Genomic DNA, 25,945 nt, shown 5'->3' with positions numbered 1-25,945 from the left:
GTCGTCGTGTTACCTTTAACCCGGAGGTTTCCGTTAACCTCGTCAGTTCAGGATCCGAGTCCGCTTCAGGGGAGGACACCGCAGCACCAGCAGAGCAGTAGTACCTCTGAGTATTCGCAGTTGTCCGGATGATGTACGGATGTAGTCATACGAGTCATGATGTTTCGTTGCATGTATGAGAGTAGTTGAACCTGGCATGTTGTTTATCTTTCATGTATGAGTCTATGTATAATAATGTTGGGACTTTATTCGCCATATTTTCTTCGCTCTTTTGTTTTCTTCTGGGATTTGTTGCTGGCTTTTCCCCAAATTTATTCTTGGATGTTTCTCATCTTGATTGCGTTGTCTTGGGAAAAATTCACAATAGGATGACGCGGGGAGGCAGCAGTAGCAACGTTCATGACGGAACTCCTGTTCGTCGTTCCACATGACAGGCAGGACATTCTCCCGAGCCGTACGTTCCGCCACCGCCTCCACCGCCAAATCCGCCATCCATCGAGCAAATTCTGCGAATGTTTGAGGAAAGAAGGAACAATGATCTGATTGAAATATTAAGAAGTGTGCAAGCTATGGTTGGACAGAATGGAAATCAGAACGGTCATTACTCAAAGCTGTCAGATTTTCAAAGGACCAAGCCACCCAGTTTCAGTCAGATTGTTGACCCATTGGATGCAGACGATTGGTTGCGTACCATTGAGAAAAAGCTTGAGATTGCTCGTACTGAAGAAAATGATAAAGTTCCATTTGCAACTCATTACCTTGAAGGCGCTGCTGCCATATGGTGGGAAAATGCAAAAGCCATGTGGCCTGTTGATGAAGAAATCACCTGGGAAAAATTTAAGGATCAGTTCCGGAAATACCATATCCCTACTGGAGTTATGAAGACTAAGCAGCGTGAATTTCTTGCACTCATCCAAGGAAGTCAGTCGGTGGGTGAATATTTGCAAAATTTAATCATCTGGCCCGTTACTCCCTTTACGACGTGGCCACCGAAGAAAGGAAGATTGACAGATTTCTTGGAGGCTTAAATCCGCAACTCCGGTGTACTCTCGGTATGTTTGATTTCCCAGACTTTCAAACTCTGGTGAACAAGGCTTTCATTGCTGAACGGGAGCACAAGCTTATATCCGATAATAAGCCTGTTAACAACGACAACAAGCGTAAGTTTGAGCCAAAGAAGGATGGGCAACCAGTGCAAAAGGCTCGTACCTGTCAGCAGACTCAGGTGGAATACAAGCCCAATTGGCAATAGGATGTTAACAAGACCACCACTCAAGTCAAGAATGTCGTGACCAACCCGGTGCACGAGGAGCATCAGCGCAATAATTCATGCTTTAGTTGTGGGCAGAACGGACATTATGCCAGACAGTGCCCCAAGAACAACAAGGCAAATGCCCCATTCAGGCCACAAGTCAACTTTATAGAGTCATGCCCGACCCAGCAAAACTTTACTGGGCACGTGCATCATCTCTCAGCCGACGAAGCCCAAGAGAACCCCGAAGTCGTCATTGGTATGTTTTCTGTTAATGACATACCTGCCGTAATTTTATTTGACTCTGGGGCTTCCCATTCTTTTATTTCTCGGAGTTTCGCTGCCCAAAACAAATTTCTTTGTTCACTTTTGGGCAAAAATATGCTGGTACAAACCCCGGGATCTTTAATCAAGAGCAATCTGGTCTGTCGTGATCTGGAAATCAATATCAACGGAGTCTACTTTCCGACCTCTCTGATAATTATTGAGTCTGTAAAGTTGGATATTATATTGGGTATGAATTGGTTGACCCAATATCAAGTTTGCATAAACTGCGCAACACGAGAAGTCACTTTGACCAGTCTGAATGGGCAGACTACCAAATTCTATGCTCGCAAGAATATACCCAAGCAAGAATTGGTTTTCACCGCTGTGGCTGAGTTGGAATTAATTCTTGTGGTCAGTGGGTACCCTGATGTATTTCCAGAAGAACTACCAGGTATGCCGCCAGATCGAGAGCTAGAATTTGCAATAGATCTTGTGCCCGGAACTGCACCATTATACAAGAAGTATTACCGGATGCCCTCATCAGAATTAGTGGAGCTAAAGAAACAGCTTGATGAATTGCTCCAGAAAGGATATATTCGTCCCAGCTCTTCACCATGCGGATCACCTGCTATTTTCGTGGACAAAAAGGATGGCAGCCTCTGCATGTGCGTAGATTACCGCTAGCTGAATGAGGTCACCATCAAAAATAAATATCCGCTGCTAAGGATTGATGATCTGTTTGATCAGCTCAGTGGGGCTAAAGTATTCTCTAAGATCGATTTACGAACCGGATAACATCAGCTCAACATTAAAAAGGAAGATATTCCTAAGACCGCATTCACTACCCGGTACGGTCTTTATGAATATACAGTGATGTCCTTTGGTCTCACCAATGCCCCTGCTTTCTTCATGCATATGATGAACAAAGTATTCATGGACTTCCTCGGCAAATTCGTGGTAGTCTTCATCGATGACATCCTCATTTACTCCAAGGGTGAAGAAGAGCACAAGGATCACCTCCGAGCAGTGCTACAACGACTCCGCGATCATCAGCTATACGCCAAATTCAGTAAATGCGAATTTTGGCTCAAGCAAGTTGGGTTTCTTGGGCATGTACTATCCGCCGAAGGTATAGCCGTGGACCCGAGCAAAGTAAAGGATGTGCTCGATTGGTTGCCGCCCACGACCGTGACGTAGATCCGGAGTTTTCTCGGATTAGCTAGATATTACCGTCGTTTCATTGAAGGGTTTTCCAAGATTGCTAAACCCATGACGGAGCTGCTCAAAAAGGATAAGAAGTTTGAATGGATGGAGGACTGTGAGAAAAGTTTCAATGAGCTAAAGATACGGCTGACAACCGCACCTGTATTGACTCTTCCAGACATTTATCGCAGTTTTGATGTGTATTGTGACGCCTCCAGGCAAGGCCTTGGTTGCGTACTGATGCAAGACAGCAAGGTAGTAGCATATGCATCGCGACAGCTACAACCCCACGAGGGAAATTATCCTACTCATGATTTGGAATTGGCTGCAGTGGTTCCTGCGCTAAAAATTTGGAGACACTACCTCATTGGAAAAAGGTGCCAAATTTTTACCAATCACAAAAGTCTTAAATACATATTTACTCAGCCAGATTTAAATCTCCGTCAATGAAGATGGCTAGAGTTGGTCAAGGATTATGATCTTGGAATAAATTACCACCCGGGTAAGGCCAATGTGGTTGCCGATGCACTCAGTCGAAAGCCTGTCAGCTTAAATGTCATATTGAAATCCTTGCCTCCCGAACTCCAAGAGGAGATCGCTTAGCTCAACCTGGTCATAGTGGATGCTGGCCTTGCTAATATTTTGGAAGTTACCCCCACACTTGAGGAAGAGATCCGCAAGGCCCAGCCAGCTGACACCAAGCTGCAAAAACGTGCCAAGCGCCAGATGGCAGAGCCGACCCCAGCTTTCTCCAAGGACAAATTTGGTACCCTCCGATTCCATGGACGGATTTGTGTACCAAATTAGCCGGACTTAAAGAAGAAAATCCTGTCGGAAGCACACGAATCCTCATATTCCATTCACCCGGGAGGTACGAAAATGTATGAGGACCTTAGACAAATATTCTGGTGGGATGGAATGAAGAAAGACATTGCCTATTTTGTGGCCTGTTGCGACATATGTAACAAGGTGAAGGCAGAGCATCAGAAGCCAGCCGGACTCCTCCAACCGCTGCCGGTTTCGCAATGGAAATTGGATGATGTTTGTATGGATTTCATTACAGGATTGCCTAAGACTCAGCGAGGCAATGATGCAATCTGGGTCATAGTGGACACCCTAACCAAGGTTGCTCACTTCATCCCGATCAGCACCAGATATCGAGCAAATCAACTTGCACAGCTATATGTATCCAGAATAGTCAGTCTGCATGGAGTACCCCGAACTATCACTTCCGACCGAGGTTCCCTGTTTACCTCCGCTTTTTGGTCACGTCTCCATCAAGCCTTGGGGACAGCACTGAAATATAGTACTGCTTATCAACCTCAGACGGATGGACAGACAAAGCGGGTAAACCAAATACTCGAAGATATGTTGCGAGCCTGTGCTTTAGCCCAAGGACCTAAATGGGAAGACTGCTTGCCATATGCCGGGTTTTCTTATAACAACAGCTTCCAGACCAGTCTAAAGATGTCACCGTATGAAACTCTGTATGGCCGTGAGTGCCGCACTCCTGTAAATTGGTCTCAAACTAGAGATAGCCGTATCTTCGGAACAGATCTCATGATGGAAGCTGAGAAACAAGTTAAGGAAATCAGAGACAGATTGCAATTGGCCAAATCTCGACAGAAAAGTTATTATGATGGAAAGCACCGACAGATCAGTTTTGAACCCGGAGAACACGTATACCTCCGAGTCACTCCTATGAAAGAAGTCAAGAGATTTCAGACTCATGGAAAGTTGGCACCTAGATTTATTGGTCCATTCCCGGTTATGTCCCGAGTGGGTAATGTTGCATATCAGTTGGAACTACCCGCTGAATTCGCAGACGTGCATAACGTGTTTCATGTTTCACAATTAAGACGTTGCATATCCCCGCCTGAGAAAAGGACTACTATGGCTGAGGTAGAATTGGCAAATGATTTGACCTATGAAGAAAGACCGTTTAGAATTTTGGATCAGATGGAAAGGGTCACTCGCAGGAAAGTAAGAAAATTCTACAAAGTTCAGTGGGAGCATCACACAGAGTCAGAATCAACTTGGGAGCGGGAAGAATTTTTACAGTCACATTATCCAGAGTGGTTTTCCCAAGCAACCGAATCTCGAGGACGAGATTCATTCTAAGTGGGGGAGGTTTGTGACAGCCTGATTTTTGCCCTCTCTTATTTGCCTGATTTTCATTTGGCTTTATTTTGAAATTTGGAGTTTTTGAATCTTTTCATATGGACTTAAACACTTGGGTACGCTTGGCTTTCACCCAAGTGCATCATTCCCCTCTCTAATCATCATTCCCCTTCTGATCCACCTCAAAATAATCTTCAGAATATTTTTCTTAAATGAAAAATATTCATTTTTCCTCTCTAAAACCCTAGCTATTTCAATGAGCTCCAAAGCAACCCCAATTTTTCTTGCCCACAAAAATCTGAGAAAATTCACAAATATTCTTTGAACCCTAGGGCACCTTCCTGAACAAAAATATTTCATCACTTTTTGGAATATTTTTGCTACAGAAAATATTTTCTGTTCTGGACAGAAATGGTGGTTTCTACAGCAACTACCATTTTACTTGCTCCATTGTGCCTGAACTTTCTTGTGCATCATCACCTTAGTAGATGATGCTAGCCTCCAAAGCACAACCCCCAACTCCCAGCCATTTGACCTCAGTAACCTCTCAAAGTTACTGATCAGAAACTTACCTGGCTTGTAAAATCTTCTCTACTGCATCTGGAGCCAAACCAAAGCGTGGTAATCTTCAAAACTACCACAAACAACAAGCCAGGAATGATAATTGGATGTTGGTCGGCCTGAGGGGAGAGTTCATGCGGTGACCACGCGTGTCCATGATGCCAGCATGCGTGTCGACGCGCTCTGAGTCCCGCCGAGCGCTCTGTTCGCGCGTGCTCGCTTCCCCCGCCTGCCTGAGCGTGCCAAACTTCGCCACCATCCTCGTCTCAATGCCATTAACTCCCCCCTGGCGCTCGCCGACGCCGGAGCTCGCCGCAGCGAGCACGGGCGCGGTCCGGCCAACGCCACAATGCGCTCTGCATTGTGCTCGTCGCCTTCCTCTTGATCATGTACTCGTCCCCGTTCGCCCACAGTCCTCGCGTGAGCTGCGTCGCCTTCTCCCCCTCTCACTGACGCCGCTCGTCGCTGGGCGCAGTGTCCAGGTGTCGCCGGCGGAGCCCCGATCCACCCCCGATGCTCGCCTATAAAAGGAGCCACCCCCAGCCTCCTCGAGCACCATCCTCCACTCCCACACACTCCACAAGCGTGTAGATAGACGTAGCCCGGCCGGGTAGGCCGCGGGCCGCCGTCCCCGAGCTCGAGCTCGCCGGCGATCCCCTCGGGTCGTCACGGTAGCTCCAGCCCCTCCCAGGCCAGGGCGACCCTTCCAGGGCCTCCGCCTCTCTCCGGTGAAGCCATCCCGTCCCCTTGGAGCCCCTAGAGTTTCCTCTCCTCGCCGTCTTCCTCATCTCTTGCGAGGTCGATTCTGACGCCGTCCGACCACCCCTAGCTACGCTACGGGTACGGGCAGGTGCGCCTCCGTCCCCTCTCTCAATCCCTCCCTCTCGTTTTGGCCAAGGAGCCCTCGTCGCCGGCGAGAGCTCCGGCGAAGCCGCGACCCCCTTTGTTTCCTTCTCCCCCTCCACCTCACCTGACTAGCGGGCCCCGCTAGTCAGCCACTCTGTACGCGCGCGAAGCGGTACGAGTGGTGGCGCCCTGAGGCTTTACGCCTTCGACGTCACCCCCCTAGTCTGTTTATTTAAATTCAAATTCAATTAATTTCCAGAGAGCTTCAAACAGCTATAACTCTTCAACCATAAGTCCAAATGAATTGATTCTTTTTGCATTATGTTCTTTGCAAAGAAATCTAGCAGCTCACCAAAGATGAGATTTTTCTGAGCTGTCTAGAATTTCCGGTGATTTTCAGAAGTGTTTTTGATATTTTCTTCTGGTGTTTAAAATTATTTTCAGAGGGTGAGGCTTGTCTTGAGGATCACCAGAAGGCTTGTGAGCCTCATCTGCACTAAGGCAAGCCACAGCAACATTTTCATGGTGTCATTTCAATATTTATGATTTTCTTACTTGAATGAAATGATTAATCCATGCATTTAAATAACTATTATGTTATTTATATTTTGTTAAGTGTTTGTTAGTTATTATGCTTGATTAACAGAATGTTGAAACTAGTTTAGTTGGTAAAGCAAAGTTAAGATCTACTTGTGGAAATGATAAAATGATTTTTTATGCATATGAGTAATTACTTAAAGTTATTTTCTTGCACAAATAAAATAGTAAAGTTTCATAGAAAATATTCTGTTAAGTGCTTGTTTAGCCATTTTACTTGACTTACAGAATGTTTCAACCTAACTTGGTTTGTAAAGAAATTAGGATTTGCTTGTGGTGATGATAGTATAAATTTTGCTATGCATATGAGAAATTAATAGAAGTTATTTTCTTGCATGAGAAAATAATAAAACTTGTTACAAAATATCTTGCTAAAGTAAGAGTTACCCTGACCAGGAAAGTAATATAAGTTGTTGATGTTTACGCTTAGTGTGAATATGATTGACATTAGTCATTTTCGTTAATATGTGATGCATGTGTAGTATTGCATTTCATGGCATGCTATGACACCGGTCATTTTCATTTTAAGTTGAACCTGAATATAACTCAACTTTAATATATCGTTGGTTGGGTCATGGTGCCGCTGAATCGAGTTTTTTCTAGTGCAACCACATTTTCCTTTGTGGGAAGGCCTTGATTCGGTCCATTGGCATGCCTCTGGTCGGTGCCTCCAACTAGGGAAGGTTATGGCATGCTTACCCTGGCCCGGTAAGCAGGCATAATCGTGGGTGCCCGTTGTTGAGATTATGGTACCGGGTCCCCGAGTGGGATCGTTTTGGCCATGATGGTGGTCGTTGTGTCTTTGGTAGACACGGGGCCACCCAGGACTAGCCCGTTGGGATTGGGTCGGAGTGGTCGGGAGAGTGTCATGGCAATGGAAGGGTTTTGTCAGAATGCCGTTGGTCCACCCGAATGGGAGTGCGAGGCCATGGGTTCCGTGGTGTGGGTACAGTGTGCTACCTCTGCAGAGTGTATAATCTATCGATAGCCGAGTCCGCGGTCACGGACGCCTCGTAGTAGGTCCCACCATGAGTCAACATTTAATAAACTTGCACACTAAGTTATGAACTTTGCACTGTTGATGATGGCGAAAAGGCCATCGAGATGTTCGAGACCAAATATTGGTCGTGGTTGTGATCGCCGTAAGGATCACGAGTTACTCTGGTCAAGACCACGATGGTGGTTTGTTTGTGATCCGAGAACGATCACGGTTGGTAAGTCAGTCCCGAGGGACGTTTATCACAAGAGCATGATCACAGCATGTTGGAACATTATTGCATTATTAATTGGTTAATTATCATGATATTGCTTGTCATTATGATTATGCCTGTTGTGAGCTTGCAAGTACATTCAATGTACTGACCTGGCGTGTCATGCCAGATTTCAGGAAAGTCTCATTGGAAAGGAGTGCTGCTCGAGTCTAGATCGTGTCCACATCGGTGTCCCCGTGCTATGGAGTTTCCGCTACAACGTTGTTCAGCTGCCGCGTAGTTGTTATGATAGAGGCCCCTTTATGTTCACTAAATAATGTACATATTGTTCAGCCGCACCGTGTGTGCCGCTTGGCCTCGACCCCTGTTGGAATATAAACTCTGATCCGCTAGCATCAATAAAGCGGTTGTTTTCTGTACCAAGATGTTGTGTGTTGCCAGAAGACATGGTCTCTGGGCTGGCAATGCATGGTAAACCGATCGCTCTGAGCCGGTGTGCCACATTAGTGCTCCAGGATCCATCAATGAACTGACAAACAAAACTCAATTGAAAGGAAACCACAATCGCAATGAAAACGGGAAAAGAATAGGCTGTGAGAATCGGTCGATGCTTCGCAAAAAGAAGATTCTTGGAATGAAAATATAGCAGCATCTCTGATTCGCCCACCTTTCCTTCGTCGGTACAGAAGAAAAATGGCAGAAGTGAGTAGCCTGGAGTGAGGTTTTCTTCAAGAAAGGGGAGAAAAGGCTTCAACGAGCGTTCTAGTGAAATGATGGTTGCTTCGTCCAGTCCAACTTCGAGGCCACTTTACCATTGCTGGTAAAGGTTAGGGTTTTGTGATATGACGGGTCATGACGGCCACACCGGGGTGACCGGTGAGTTTCGACTGTAGCACCTCGCTGTGATTTGGTGGATGGCACGCGGGCCCGGATGCTTTGATGTCCCGCATGTAGATAGAGCGGCTAGTCATATAGGAGTGCTCAATATTGTGCACCGCGACCAAGGCGGAGAGGAAAACGAGAGAACTACGTAATTAATGCATGAGTTTAATTAGGGTAGTTTTGTAAAGTACGAGATACATTCCTCCAATCACAAAATGCCTTGGTTGATGAGATTTGATATTTGAGCCCTATAAACCGGAAGGGAGATTTGAGATTTGAGATTTGAGATACTGCACGCGGTGTAGTCTAGTCACTTGTTGGAATCTCTAGAAAGACTTATACCGCATGATTCTTTGCTCCTTCTTACTACTACTACGTACTACTTCGCCGACATGTGGGACAACCAGCAGCATCCGGGTCGACGTAATACGTGTCATGCACCAGATTAGAGTGCAGAACGGAAGGGGGGCATCACCCTGGTCGTACCGCCTCGCCCTGTTTGGATACTCTAACTCAGTTGAAGGTTAGAGTTAGATTCTAATCCTGAACTAACCCTGAAGTAACTCTAGCTTAAGAGGTGTTTGGATGACAGGGTTAGATGGAGCGCAGATACGGCGAGGTGCCTTCATGGGCGGTGTGAGAGGGAGGGAGGGAGGGAAAGGACGAGAAGCTTCTAGGAAGTGGGGAGGGATCTGCTGCGGGGAGAGTGAGAGAAAATTGTGTTTTTTAGTATCCCGAGAAGAACTTACCCAAATAAGCACCTCTTGGGTGGGTTAGATTTTTTTTGGGCTAGTTGAGTTCAAAATAACCCAAACTAACTCTAACATATGGATCCAAACAGTAACCCAATCTAACCCTCATGTTTGGATATTTTTGGGTTAGTTGAGTTCAAACTAACCCAAACTAACTCTAACACATAGATCCAAATAGTAACGCGCCGTCAAATCGCACAGCCCAACCTTTCCAGTAGTAAGTAAGTTGAATCCGCTACTCCCTCACCCTCCTCGCCTCTCTGTCAAACCGCCTACGCGAAAACTGTCGCGCGTACTGCCCGGGAAAAGCCCCGCCCTCAACTTTTAACTACGCGAAAATAGTTCGAGCTTGTTCGTTCTATATAAATACTAGTACTCTATGTTTATTCACCCGTGGGGTTGTTCAATGAATGGAGGGCCGGGCAGCACAAGTGAACAATACTACTAGTAGTAGTAGTAAGTAGGAGTCGTACAGGTAGTCACCTTAAATAGAGAGTTTCTTTTCTTTAATGCCACGTACACAAATTGAAACGCTTGTTGTGGAGAGAAAAAGATAATCACTCCACTATATATGTACGCAGGGGCCTGAGCGCTTGCTTTACTAGGGTTGCTCTCTTCATTCTCTCATCCTCTCCAGATATAAACAAGACAGCGGTAGCGACATTTTCTCTCTGCTCACCGCTGGTCACAGATCCGGCCGGATCCCTTCGGCTGGTGTGTGTAGAGGACTAGGTGCATCATTCACGCGGTCATCGCCGGCGAGGGAGGAAACCCATAGCTGCCGGAGGGGCCCGATCCTATGCTCGTGTCGTTCTCTCCGACACAGCGCCGGCTCGGGAGGTCCTCCGACCCTTCTTCCTCCCTGTCGTATTGTCCACAGATCCGACCTGCCGCCGCCGACATCCCGATGACCCTCAGGTATAAGTTCTTCGAAAGCGGCCTTGCTCTACTGCCCCAGCTCCCCACGTGTCTGCATGTGCATCTTTTTCTACTCCCATCAGCTCTTCCAAAGCCACCTAAATTTTTAGTATTATTAGAGGTAAAGCTACTTCATGCATTCGAATCTAGATCTTTGTTCAAACAACGAAGAAAGGGGGAAAGTTGTACCATGAATCTAGGACTTGATTCAAAGAGGAAATAATATGGTGAAAGTAGTAGAGACCGGATACCCAACCGGTCTCTTGGTTGAAAAGGGAAATAATGGGAAAACGCAGTACAAACTGGATAAGGAATAGATCTATTATTGGTTGAAAAAAGGATAGAAAGTGGCGGCTAGTGGACAAGTCAACAGAGTATGTCCAGATTAGATTTGTTGCCCTCACATAGTAAAAGGTCTCCAGGATTAGAATTGTTGCCCTCACACAGTAAAAGGTCTCAGGATTAGATTTGTTGCCCTCACATAGTAAAAGGTCTCCAGGATTAGATTTGCTGCCCTCACATAGTAAAAGGTCTCCAGGATTAGATTTGCTGCCCTCACATAGTACAAGGTCTCCAGGATTAGGTTTGCTGCCCTCACATAGTAAAAGGTCTCCAGGATTAGATTTGCTGCCCTCACATAGCATGAACAAACTCAGCATCACCACTTTATGCCTCCTTGTAGGTACATTGTGTTGATGCATCCACTGTCGCATGTCCTTATACCAACCTTTTGCTGTTGTTAATGTAAGGGCGCATGTAAAATGAAGCGATCACATTGTTACCTTAGGGACATGTCTAACCAGTGTTATTGTTAATCTAATGCCTCCAGTGATAAGATGCAATTAAACTGTGTTACAAATGGCACTCCTGCTGTTTTCCCCAGTATGATAAGTAAGTTGCTCCTTTACGCTGCTAAGTGTCCTGGTGTCCCCACCGTCCCATGCCCTTAAACCAACTCTTTAGCTACTGTTGATTTACTGTATCTGGTAAACAAGCAATGCCACCATTAAAGTAATCCCATATTTGAGGAATCTCATTGTTGATCGTAATGCTTCTGGTAACATGAAGCATTGCTGACGTTTTAAAATTTCTACTGTCCTTGCGTGATTGCCATGAACATAATTAAGACGCTTATTTTCATTTCGTATATTCTTATTGACCAGCAATTGTTTACTTTCTATCTTTTTGTGCAGATAGGGATATCCATTTCACCTTGTTGCTATTGTGACCTTCTGGTGAACTGCACAAAACACTTTTTTTTGTAATGAGTGTCTTGTGCAGTTCAACTAAAATGTCACGTGGGCAACATCTCTCAATTTTGGTGGAACTGCACAAAATGGTGATTGGAGATTCCAAAATCTCCGTCAAGTTCTGCTGGTAATCTCGTGCAACATTTTATTAGCCTTTGCAAGATGGGCCTTCACTGTCACCACAATGGCACTTTATTTTAGTGGAACTGCACAAAAGGATATGAAAATTATAGTTGCACCTTACATGAGCCGGACAGCCAACCTTAATGTTCCTCAATTTTAGTGCAACTACTAAAGAAGAACCTGGCAGCTCACGAGAGCAAGTACTTCTTGATAGCTGAATGATGCAATCTTTGCTTCATTTCAGGTGAACTGCAAAAAAAGGCGCATGAATTGAATCATGGAACTCCAGGCAGGCCTCATCCGAGTGGAGCTGCAGGTTGAGTTCAAGGAGGCCACTATTAAAGTGAAATCATGCTCTTCTTGTTTGTGTTGTGCAAACAGGAATACTCAACTACAGATGTTGTGACGGTCAAGAGCATTCGCCAAGTTCTTCGATTGTATGACATGGCTAGCCAAGATGGATTTAATCCCGATATTCACTTTATCAAAAGGCTCTAATGGGTTGGTTCTGAATCTTGCAAGCTGGGAATCAATGAGATGTGTAGGCATCTTTGTTGTACTTATTATTTGAATCTTATTTGTTGGTTCTAAATCTTGCAAGCTGGGAATCAATGAGATGTGTAGGCATCTTTGTTGTACTTATTATTTGGATCTTATTTATTGTTCTGAATCTTGCAAGCTGGGAATCAATGAGATGTGTAGGCATCTTTGTTGTACTTATTATTTGGATCTTATTTGTTGGTTCTGAATCTTGCAAGCTGGGAAACACGGCATGATGATGCAGAGGACAACAACCATAACAAACAGTTCAAACTAGGTAGTATTATCTTTTGTGAAAGTGCGACAAATGTGCTGATCGTGTGCGTCCTGAGAATAATAATTCTAATTGTTGTGCATGTTGATCCTGTGGCACTGATAGAACGAGCCAATGCATTGCTTGTTTTAAGTATAAATTTCTATTAAAGCTAATTAAATTTAAGTAAAGTGACCACTAACTCCTGTAATTATAGTACCAATACAGACCCGCTCGTGAACCGACGTGTGGCCAGAGTAGGTTTCTTAATGGAGGCGTTTGAATGCACCGAGGGTGCATATTCTGCCGGGCGTGCAGCGGATGAGGGAGGGGTAGTAACTATTGTCGCATGTACACACTCAGTTTACTGTTGAATCCAGTTCCCCAAGAGCTGAAAAATGAACTGCTGCCGCCGCCTACACACTCGTTCACTTGAAGAGACTCCAATGGCGATCCGAGGGGTGAGCCTGCTGGATATGGACTTCAGCAAGGAGTTCCCCTTTGAGTTCGCCGTTCAGTCCTATGGCTGCACCAACTTGAATGTGATGTACACCAACAATCCGGACTCGGTGAAGCTCTGCCTCGCCGAGTTCAAGCAGTACCTACAGGACGAGAAAGCACAAGGTTGCAGGACTAGACCTTGTGCCCATCCATTCGTCTCCTGACAGGGACTAGCGGATCGCTGTCGCCCAGGTATGTATGCGGGACGAGGTTCTCATCTACCACTTCTGTAGGGCCATCAGAGCTTCTGGAGCATTCGCCCATTTCACCGGCAGCGCCGGCTGCACCTTCGCTACGGTGGGGAGAAGGAAGAACGCGACGATTTGGCCATCTGGTGCAACAAGCTTGTCGACATCCAGAAGCAATACAAGATCATCAGCAACAGGCAGGAGAAGGACTCCGTGGTTGACCTCGCCGAGACCATCATCGACCCCTGATGCGCCAACATGAAAGAAGACAACGATACCAAGGACCTGAACAGGTGGGAGGTACCTCTGAATCTAGCCTACATAACCTACGCGGCCAAGGACGCATACACATGCTACGACATGTACAGACAGATCTTGGACATGAGGGTGTGTCTGCTTCCCGTAACCGACGAGTACACGGACAGCCGCAGCGTCATGATCAAGCGTGCCAGGAAGGTCTAGATGTTGTACTTTATCTGTTTATAAGCACCTTTATCATCTGAGTGTTTCATGCATTAGCCTATATGTGTCGTAATTATCTGTTTTGTCCGAAATATTTCTTTTAAGAACCCATTAACGTGTTTAATTTTTTTTAGTGGCTATTTGCTTATGTATGTAACTAGTTCACTTGTCCATTAAAAAAACTAGTTCACTCGGCTGCCGTGCTTTGAATCTCCTTCCTCCCAACATATTCCCCTCCTCAGGTGGACCCAGCAGGTCTTGTACACAGACATATGGGACCAACCACCTATCCATTTGTATTTCTTTATTTTGTTCAATCTTTCGTCCTCTTCCTATACAGCGGCTAGCCATCATAGCCTATGGCGTTGGCCAGGCCATCCCTCTACTACCACACATTGTCCGGCGGCGGCAGCTCCACCGGCCCACCCTGCACCCGAACAAGTCAACCCTCGTACTCCCCTCCGCATGTGTCTTCCCCCGCTTTGGTTCGTTCGGTCCGAGGTCTCGACATCGTCATCCGCCTTGGTGCTCTAGCCGCGGCGCCACCATCTGTCGTTCCCAACATGGTCAGCAAAATAAGAGGAATCGGGAGACAACTATTCGTCGAGAGGCTGACAGTCCCGGGCCCACCAGGTCCATGGCCTAGGTTTTGTTGTTTAACATGGGCAGCCCACGACATGTTTCAACAGTTTTTGGATCCAGCAGGTATCAAGCGGCCTCTGGGCGTCCCAACCTAGCTTGTCTATAACATCAGCAGCCCAAGTTATGTTTGTTTTTTCAAGACGACGCATAGCTCAGTTCTATTTTTCAATAAGAATGCAAAATTGAACCTGTTTTCTATAAGAATGCAAAACTGAACCTATATTTATATATTATTTTATTACATACATACACACACACACACACACACACACACACACACACACACACACATATATATATATATATATATATATTAGAAACAACATAAGTTTCTGTTAAACCTGTCGTTCGTCCAACCATTTTATAGACCTTGACACTTCCTTTATTTTTCGTTTTCATTAATCCTATATCTGAATTTTCTCCCACTTTCTTTTTCGATGTAAACTGAGTTTTCTCCCAGTACTTTTCCCTAGAACCAACTCAACTGTCCCACGTCTAGCCTAAAAAATAATAATACCCCACGTACTATTAACTCATCAAATTAAAATGATATTTTATTTTGTAAGTTGAAAGTTCTTACAAAATAATAATAATAATTGTTTATATATAACTTGGCAAGTTAACTCCTAGTGATTGCGTACATAAGCTTGCAAAGATTTTACTGACCAATGCAGTAATAGACGTGCAATCATGTGTTTATGTTTTTATAACATTTCTCCGTCTAGCCCAACATGATATCTTCACCCAGCCCAGCAAGTCCACGGATTTCGACAAAAATGCAAATGGGCTTTAAATTCTACCATATATATAAACGGGCTAGATAGATACTACATCATTGTTTCACCCAGCCCACCAAATGGACTAAAAAACAAATGGACTGGCTGACACGTGGGCCAGTAGGTCAAAGCCTAAGAAGGCGTTGGATTTACATCCAACGGCCGGCATTCTTCTTCAATCTCTCGTCTTCATCCCCCAGCGCTGCCGGGACCGCCTGCTCTAGCCTCCGGCGTCCAGCGGTGTTGTTTTGCGCTCCTCGGCGAAATGCTACCCCGCCAAAGGCCAGGCCATCCCTCCACTCCGCACCTCCTATTATTCTCTACCGAGTGTAGGCCCACCCCGCACCCGAACCAGTCAAGTTTCCCACTCCTCTCCATCTGCGACTCCACTGCCGCGTCTTCCCCATCTCCGGGTCATTCCAGTCTGGGGCCTCGCTGTCGTCCACTGCCCCGGTGCGCTCGGCGCTGCATGGTCAACATACGAGAGTCATCGGAAGAGGACTGTACATGGAGAGCCTGACGGCTAGGACCCACGAGGTCCATGGTCGCACGCAAGGAAAGTTCCTCCTTATTACGCACTGTACGTGGACTGTACGCGGGAAGGGCTTCTGTATTTCGCGAAAAAACGTTCCCCCCGCTGACAGGTCGGACCCACCAGCTATATCGTCACTTGTAAGGAAGTGCCTCCTTATTACGCACAAAAAATGAATACCCCCTGCTAGCTGGGACCCACCATAGTCGGTGGCTGACTTGTGGGCCTACTAAGTTGACGGGGACGGAGGGCTTTGTCAACTTAGTCAATATGAACAGTCTAGCTCCAGTTACCGTATGATGTTCATCCAACGATAGTAGTGCTTCTTCAACCTCTGGTCTTCTTGCTCCAGTCACCCAAACCAGCGTCGGTCGTGCCGCGTGCTCCTGCCTCCCATGGCCGGCTGTGATGCCGTGGAGGCCTCACCGCCCCCTACTACTCCCACCGCTGGCCAGGGCATCCCTCTACTCACCCACACCCCCTGTTATTGTGCGGCGACGGCAGCCTCACATCGCAGCTCAACCAGTGAACCCTCATACTCCCCTCCGTGTGGGCATCCACTGCCGCGTCTTCCCCGGCTCCACGTCGTCCCCTTCCTAGGCCTCATCGTCGTCCACCGCCTTGGTGCTCTCGGCGCAGCGTGGTCAATGTGGTCAACGACCGACTTCCATCGGAAGAGTACTGTACGTGGAGAGGCTAACAGTTGGGTCCACGGCCGCAGCTGGGTCCACGGCCACAGCCCAGTTTTTTTGTGATTTGCCAAGTAAGTCACTTTGTCAGGCCTGTTGGGCTGCAAATCTTTCAAGACGAGGAGAGCTTCATTCGGCTGGCCGAGAAAATGGCCTATCAGTAATGAGAAATGGGCTGTACATTTTTAAAACACATCAAACCGGCAATTAGTTTCAAAATTCTTTTTTTCATTTCGAGATTTTAAATTGCATTGATTTTTATGCATGAACAATTTGTTGGATTTTATATTGATATACATTTATTTTTAAAATCAGTTTGAATGTGGCTCGAAATTTCAGGATTAAAAATAGTTCGGACCGCACCGAAATATGCAAAATTTCGTACAATTTTTTAACCGTGGCCACAATATGGGCTGTAATGCTAACAAAAAGAATACGGGCTCCAAAAAAACCTTAAGACTTAGCAAATGGGCTGTAAATTATTAGAAATAATGGCAGATGGGCTGTATGCTATTTTCCATAGATTTGAGGCTTTCCTAAAAAAAGGTTGACGCACAAGCAGTGACTGTTGGATGTCCATCCAACGGCCGTCGTGCTTCTTCAATCTCTGCTCTTCCTGCTCCAGCCGCTCAAACAAGCGCCGGCGGGACTACCTGCTCCCTCCTCCCCGTGGCCGGCTGTGCTACCGCGCAGGCCTCACCGCCCCACCGTACTCCCATCGCTGGCCTAGCCATCCCTCTACTCACCCACACCTGTTGTTATTCTCCAGCGACGGCAGACGAACAAGTAAACCCTCGTACAGTCGTACTCCCCTCCGCGTGGGAAACAACTGCCGAGTCTTCCCTGCCTCTGTGTCGTTCCCTTCCTAGGCCTCGCTGTCGTCCACCGCCCTGGTGCTCTCGGCGCGGCCTGGTCAACGACCCATATGCATCTGAAGTGGACTGTACGTGGAGAGGCTGACAGCTGGGTTCACGGCCGCACGCAAGGAAATGCCTCCTTATTACGCGCAAAATAATGATTCCGCCACCTGACATCTGGGACCCACCGAAAGGGCCTCTGTATTTCGTGAAAAAAATGTTACCGCCGCTGACAGCTCGGACCCACCAGCTATATCTTCGCACGCAAGGAAGTGCCTCCTTATTACGCACAAAAAAATGAATACTCCCCGTGTTAGCTGGGACCCAGTATAGTGGCAGGCTGACTTGTGGGCCTACTAAGTTGACGGGGACGGAGGGCTTTGTCAGCTTAGTCAATATGCACGATTCTAGCTCCAGTGACCGTACGATGTCCATCCAACGGCCGTAGTGCTTCTTCAACCTCTGGTCTTCTTGCTCCAGCCGCCCAAACCAGCGCCGGTCGTGCCTCGTGCTCCTGCCTCCCGTGGCCGGTTGTGCTGCCGCGGAGGCCTCACCACCCCCTACTACTCCCACCGCTGGCCAGGCCATCCCTCCACTCACCCACACCCCCTGTTATTCTGCGGTGATGGCAGCCTCACACCGCAGCCGAACCAGTGAACCCTCGTACTCCTCTCCGCGCGGGCTTCCACTGCCGCGTCTTCCTCGGCTCCGCGTCGTCCCCTTCCTAGGCCTCACCGTCGTCCACCGCCCTGGTGCTCTCGGTGCGGCGTGGTCAACGTGGTCAAGGAACGGATTCCATCGGACGTGGACTGTATGTGGAGAGGCTGACAGCTGGGTCCACGGCCGCAGCAAGGAAGTGCCTCCTTATTACGCGCAAAATAATTATTCCTCCACCTGACAGCGGGGACCCACCGGACGGGCCACCATATTTCGCGAAAAAAAACGTTTCCCCCTGACTGCTGGGACCCACCAGCTACATCTTCGCATGCAAGGAAGTGCGTTCGGGCAAAAAAACCAATTTGCCCCCAGACTGCTGGGACCCACCAGCTACATCTTCGCAGGCAAGGAAGTGCCTGACAGTCGGGACCCACCTGGTCGAAGCGTAGGTAGCGTTGTCATTCTAGTCGCGAACGTGTACGTACATACTGGTCGATGTAGAGGCGCGCACGTGTCGTAGTAGAGGCGCGCACGTAGCATGTAGATGTACGTACAGCGGCCAGTGTGAAAGAAAGAAAATACGGCCACGTATGTACATACGAGCAGGGTCTCGAATGCCTACTCACGCATACGTACGGCCAGGGCTCGTGTACATGGCTGGGTCGGAACGGAGAAACTGCGTCATCGTCATGTTCATGGGGAGCCAACCGGCTGGGTCGGAACGGAATGTGTCGTCATGTTCATCGAGAGGGCTTGGACGGAACCGCCGATGGAAACGAGGCCTGGTGTACCGCAGAACGGAGGAAACGGCCTTGTGTTCGACCGGCCATGTTCGAAACGGGATCCGGTTCATTGGGAGGGGTCTGGCGTACCGCAAAACAGAGGAAACGGACCTCCTATGGTTGAAACGGAGTCCCTGTTGATCGGGAGGGGTGTGGCATACCGCAAAACGGAGGAAACGGACTTGTGTTGGAGCGCTACGGTCGAAACGGGGGTCCTGTTCATCGGGAGGGGTGTGGCGTACCGCAAAACAGGACTCCACGGGATACTGTTCATCTCCACCATCGACCCCCTCCAGCCTCCACGGGTTACTATTCATCCACTGTCGACCTCCTCCAGCCTCCACCTGCGACAGTTCATCCACGGGCTCCTGTTCATCCGGCCTCCACTGCGCGCTACTCCACCGGCTACTGTTCAACCAGCCCTCTCCACGGGCTACTGTTCATCCAGCCCTCCACCGTCTACTGTTCAAACAGCCCTCCACGGGGTGGTCCTGTTCATCCAGCCCTCCATGGGGTCCTGTTCATCCAGCCCCAACCGGCTCGATCGATCGGGGTCCTGTTCATCCAGAGGCAACACCCCGGGGTCCTGTTCATCCACCCCCACCGGGAACTGTTCATCCAAACCCCCCCCCCAGCAATGCTCACTGTTCATCCAAAGGCAGCATCGATCGGCTTCAGTTAGCAGCAGTAGCGAAGGAATCGCTCGATCGGGTTCAGTTAACAGCCATCGATCGATCGCTCGGGTTCAGTAACGCGTAGCCTGGAGTGCAATCGCTCGGGTTCAGTTAGAGCCCAACGCCTCGCACCCACGCGCGTGCGTGTACGAGAGAAATGCGCATCGCTCGGCCACGACCACCCACCGTAACCGGGAACACCCCGATATTTTCCTCGCCCTCGCTTCTACCACGGTTTTTTCCGTCATGGATGGCCCAAAGCATGTCATGCAGCTGCGTCTCCGGCCCGCCCAGGACGAAAAGCCCATTTTCTGTCATGATTTTTTGTCGTAGAAGTAGGACCCCACCACATCTATGATGATACCGGGTTTTGTCACAATTATCGTCATAGAAGTGTCATAAGTATGACAGAAAAAAATTCGTTCGGCCCAAAATGTCACGGATGTGTCTTTTTTTGTAGTGAAAAAAGAAGAAGAAATCTTCAAATTCCTCATCATCAAAATCCTCGAAGTCTTCATCTCACAAGAAGAGCAGCTCCAAGAAGGCTCGGGCATTCATTAGCAAGGAAATGGACTCTGAGGCTAAGTCTAAGGAAAATGAGGAAGAGGAGGCATCTGAGGAGTCAGAATCTGGTGTGGCGAGCCTAGCCCTCGCTACTGCGTTCGTCAGCAAGTCCATCTTCAACACTGAAGAAAATGGCTTCCACAATAAAGCTGATGATGACGATGATGACTACGCTCCCACCTATTGCTTCAAGGCAAAGGTTGCCTAGGTACTCAAATATCCCTCCTCTGAATCAAGTGAAGATGAATCTGATGAAAACCTCAAGCCTAGTTACTCTAAACTTGCTAAGATTGCTGTGAAACAACAAAAGGCTTTTGAAAAGGTTCAAAACATGCTAGACAAGAGCGCTGATATGTTGGGTGAAGAAATGGATCGCACTAAAACTTTGACTGAAAATCTTCAGAGACTTCAGTCCAAGTTTGACAATCTTCAGACTCATCATAACACTCTCTTATCTGATCATGAGAAGCTTTCTCATGAATTTCTTCAAAGAAAGCAAGATCTTGAGAAGCTAAGGGTGAGTTATGAAGATCTTCAGAAGGAGCATGATTCATTACTTGCTCAACAAATTAGTGCTGCTCATGAAGAATTTATTCCTCCATGTTTGAAGTGCATTGAACGTGAATCTGCTAATTCTTCACCTGAAAGTTCAAATGCTCCTATTGCAAATTCTTCACCTGTCTCTGCTATCACTAATCCCTCATCTGAGGATATTGCTAGTATCACTCACAATGCAGGGCTGAAGGAATTGTCTATGACAGGCATGTACAAAAGCCTCAAAGGGCATCAGGCTCTTTGTGATGTGCTTAAAAAGCAGATCCTCAATAGGAACCCAAGGAAAGAGGGTGTTGCCTTTGAGAGGAAACTCAATGCTGATGGAACATACTGGAAGCCTGAGCAGTATCCCAAAACCTCATGGGTTGCTGCAAAGGGACCTCCAGTAGATCCATCTACTTTATCTGGCTTTACATGTGAATCTCCTCATTCTTCTGATGAGTCATTTGACTCCAACAATAAGCTGTTCAAAAATCAGAATGGTGAAGTATTTGCTAGATATGTTGGCACTAACTGCAGGAACGGTTCCCCTATAAAGAAAATCTGGGTTCCCAAAAGGTGCCTTGAAAGGCTTCAGGTGAATGTCATCATGACACCACCTGTGAAGAACAGGAACCCCAGATCCAATTCTTCGTATGGACCAAATTCTTCATATGGATCCAAGTCCTCATACAGACCAAATTCCTCACGTGGATCAAAGTCCTCATATGAACATCATCGTGCTAACACTTCTGTTTCGCAGGGAAGAACTAAGGGCTATGAATATGTGCATTATTCTTCAAATCATTATGTTCATAAGTCCTCGAAGAATTTCTCTGCTTATTCATATGCTTACCCTAACTCCTCTTATGTGAAACGAAGTGGACTGGCTTCTATGCCACGTTTCTCTTATGGAGCTCGCAGAATGATGAACTCTTTTCCACCCCTTCAGATGTGGGTGTGTAACGCCCACGATGCGGCTATATCTCCCACGTGTCGAGGCACGACTTAGAGGCATAACCGCATTGTGGTTTTGTCGCAAGAAGGGTCATCTTCACACAATCCCATGTAATGAACAAGAATGGGATAAAGAGTTGGCTTACAATCGCCACTTCACACAATACATAAATAAATCATACATCAATCAGAGTACACACATATGTCCGACTACGGAACCAAAAGAAAAGAAGACAACCCAACTGCTAGATCCCCGATCGTCCCAACTGGGCTCCACTACTGATCAACAGGAAACGAAACAACACAGCGAACAAGAGCTTCATCGAGCTCCCACTTGAGCTCGGTTGCGTCACCTGCACTGGTATCCTCGGCACCTGCAACTGTTTTGGAAGAATCTGTGAGTCACGAGGACTCAGCAATCTCACACCCGCGAGATCAAGACTATTTAAGCTTATAGGAAAGGATGGTGTAATGAGGTGGAGCTGCAGCAAGCACTAAGCATATATGGTGGCTAACATACGCAAATGAGAGCGAGAAGAGAAGCAACACAACGGTCGCGAAGCTAGAAATGATCAAGAAGTGATCCTGAAACTACTTACGTTCATGCATAACTCAAACCGTGTTCACTTCCCGGACTCCGCCGAGAAGAGACCGTCACGGCTACACACACGGTTGATGTATTTTAATTAAGTCAAGTGACAAGTTCTCTACAACCGGACATTAAAAAATTCCCATCTGCCTCATAACCGCGGGCACGGCTTTCGAAAGATAAAACCCTGCAGGGGTGTCCCAACTTAGCCCATTATAAGCTCTCACGGTCAACGAAGGATAAACCTTCTCCCAGGAAGACCCGATCAGTCTCGGAATCCCGGTTTACAAGACATTTCGACAATGGTAAAACAAGACCAGCAAAGCCGCCCGGTGCGCCGACAAATCCCGATAGGAGCTGCACATATCTCGTTCTCAGGGCACACCGGATAAGTCAAGCTACGAGTAAAACCAGACCTCGAGTTTCCCCGAGGTGGCCCTGCAGGCTGCTCGGTTCGGACCAACACTCGAAGGAGCACTGGCCCGGGGGGGGTTAAATAAAGATTACCCTCGGGCTCGCGAAAACCCAAGGGAAAAGGCTTAGGTGGCAAATGGTAAAACCAGGGTTGGGCCTTGCTGGAGGAGTTTTATTCAAGGCGAACTGTCAAGGGGGTCCCATAAATCACCCAACCGCGTAAGGAACGCAAACTCAAGGAACATAATACTGGTATAACGGAAACTAGGGCGGCAAGAGTGGAACAAAACACCAGGCATAAGGCCGAGCCTTCCACCCTTTACCAAATATATAGATGCATTAATTAAATAAGAGATATTGTGATATCCAAAATATCCATGTTCCAACATGGAACCAACTTCAACTTCACCTGCAACTAGCAACGCTATAAGAAGGGCTGAGCAAAAGCGGTAACTTAGCCAAACAACGGTTTGCTAGGAAAGGATTGTTAGAGGCTGACATGGCAATATGGGAGGCATGATATAGTAAGTGGTAGGTAGCGCAGCATGGAAATAGAGCGAACAACTAGCAAAGCAAAGATAGAAGTGATTTCGAGGGTATGGTCATCTTGCCTGCAAGGTTCTCAGAGTTGTCGAAAGCTTGATCCTCGTAAGCGTACTCAATAGGTTCCTCGTTCACGAACTCGTCTCCCGGCTCTACCCAAAACAAGAACACAAGCAACGGAACCACAATCAATCACGGGAAATGCACAAGCAACATGATGCAAAACATGCATGATATGCGAGATGTGATATGCGATGCATATGCGTGCTCCGGAAGAAAAATGATGAACAAGGCAGTAAATTGGCAAACCAAGCATGCCACTGGAAAGATGAGATGATTTCGGTCGAAATCGATATAAAGATCAGCCGAAACGGATGCACGGTTTGCAAATGGCAAGCAAAACAAGAATGACACGAATCTGTGATTAACAGCATGATAGCACTTAAAATGCAACAAGTAACAATGCTACAGCACTCCAACATAGCAACAAAGCATATGGAAGTAATCTATAGAAGATGCTTGACAAAAGATGAACACTGAGCTACGGCTAGATCACAACATAACAAGCTCAAACAAGCATGGCAAAAGTGCAAAAAATATCAGGTTCACAGACACTGAAATTACTGGACATGGCTAAAACAACATCAGGTATCAAAGTTCAGAGCAAGAAAAACACATGCTACAGGAACTTAACGTAGAAAAACAAGGCATGGCATGAATCTACTAAATGCATATGACAAAAGTACCTTACTTACCATAAGCTAGAAAGGACCAGAAGATATGATGGCAACCATGTAAACATAGCAAGTTTCGTTAACAGGTTCCAGACTTGGTGAGCTTGATGCACTCACCACAAAGCAATGCATGACAAAACAAGCATACCTACAGCAAGATGGCATGTTTATGAAGCTATCCATGGAAAGAGAAAATACATAGCATGAATGAAACAACTACAACAACCTTGGCAAAATTGAATACACGTAAACAATCTGCCAGAAACATTTTATAGCAAAAGTAGAGCAAGATTGAGTCATGCTATGGCACTCCATAATTGCAAAAAAGGGCATGAATGGATAAAGCACAACTATATATACCAAACATCTTTACTGAACATCACCAAAATAAGCATGGATCTCTCTGTAGCCACATGGATGCATGGCAACAAAATAACAGCAGTCACAGACTTAGCAAAATAGCAAAATAACTAAGTCCCTGAAATCAGAAACATTACGAAGCCTAGTTTGCATGCTTGTGCTAGTCACCACAGAGATCACAAAAATACATGGCATACACCTCTGTAAAGATGGCATGGCATACATCAAAACACATGTAGAGCCTGTACTCATAAGATGCACAGATCAAATGCAACAAAAATATCAAATCCTCAAGTTCTGATAAGTAACAGCAGATAACAACAACTGGCACTCTTGCACCAGAGATTTGGGCATCAAGATGGATCCAAATGAATATGTCATAATGGAATAAAATGAAGAGCATCGCGAGACAAACATTTCGATATATTACACGCATGAAACGGAGCTATATGCAGAAAGTTATGATGCAATGAACAGGAGCATGTACTGCAACTATTACGGGACTTGGAATATTTTGGGAGGGGGAAAAGTCAACCGTGGGATTAGACTCGATCGGATCTGGCCGGCCAAGCTCGAGCTTGAGGCTGCCGGAAGGGGAGAGGAGGCGCCGGCGGGGAGGACTCGGGGAGGACGCCGGCGACGAGGAGGGGCGCGGTTGCCGGCGGGGAAGAGGAGGCGGCGGCGCGGCGGCGCCGGAGGAGGACGGCAGCGCGGCGCGGGACGGCGGGCGCGGCGGCGACGCCGGTGACGGGGCGCGGAGGCGCCGGCGTGGAAGGACGGCGACGCGGCGGGCGGCCGCGGGGAGGAGGGCGCCGTGGGCCGCGGGGGCCGGCCACGGGCTCGCCGGGCCGCGGGCGGCGCGGCGTACGGCGCTGACGTGGCACGCTGTGAGTGGACGGGGCGCGGCGGCGGACACGTCCGGCGGCGCGGAGGAACGGGCTAGGGTTTGATCTGTGAATAATTTCGGAGGGGGGAGGTGTTTTATAGGTAGAGGGAGCTAGGAGACTCCAAATTGAGCATGGTTTTCGCCCACACGATCGTGATCGAACGCCCTAGAGCATGGAAGAGACTTAGAAGGGTTTTTGGGCTGTTTGGAGGGGGTTTTGCTGCAACACACAAAAGGACTTTGCGGTTACCCGGTTAACCGTTGGAGCATCAAACGACCTCCAAATGGAACGAAACTTGACAGGTGGTCTACCGGTGGTATACCAAGGCCACTTGACAAGTCTCGGTCCATTCCGAGAACGTTCACCACCCGCTCATGAAAAGAAAACAAAAGGGGTGCGCCGGAGGAGGTGGGAGTGCCGGATTGCAAAACGGACAACGGGGAAAATGCTCGGATGCATGAGACGAACACGTATGCAAATGCAATGCACATGATGCCATGATATGAGATGCATGATATGAACAAAATGCAAAACGAAAAACAAAACCCGACCACGGAGGGAATATCATAACACATAGCCGAAAATGGCAAGAGTTGGAGTTACAAATATGGAAAGTTACATCCGGGGTGTTACAGGGTGGTGAAGAAAAAGAACTAATCTCTTATGCAGGGTCATGTCTCCAGACGTACTTAAGCGTCTGAAGAATTTGCTAGAGACCTGAATGTGCTTGAAAGGACGCAAGATAATCATGAAGAAAAGAATTCTCATTTCTCACGTCCTCATATTGCTATATCTGTTCTACTGCTTGATGAAATTGATCTGATGAA

The sequence above is a fragment of the Aegilops tauschii genome, chromosome 7, assembly GCF_002575655.3.
Source record: "Aegilops tauschii subsp. strangulata cultivar AL8/78 chromosome 7, Aet v6.0, whole genome shotgun sequence".
In the NCBI taxonomy this organism is placed as follows: domain Eukaryota; kingdom Viridiplantae; phylum Streptophyta; class Magnoliopsida; order Poales; family Poaceae; genus Aegilops; species Aegilops tauschii.
The sequence above is the reverse complement of the archived record's forward strand: the minus strand, read 5'-3'. Positions refer to the sequence as shown.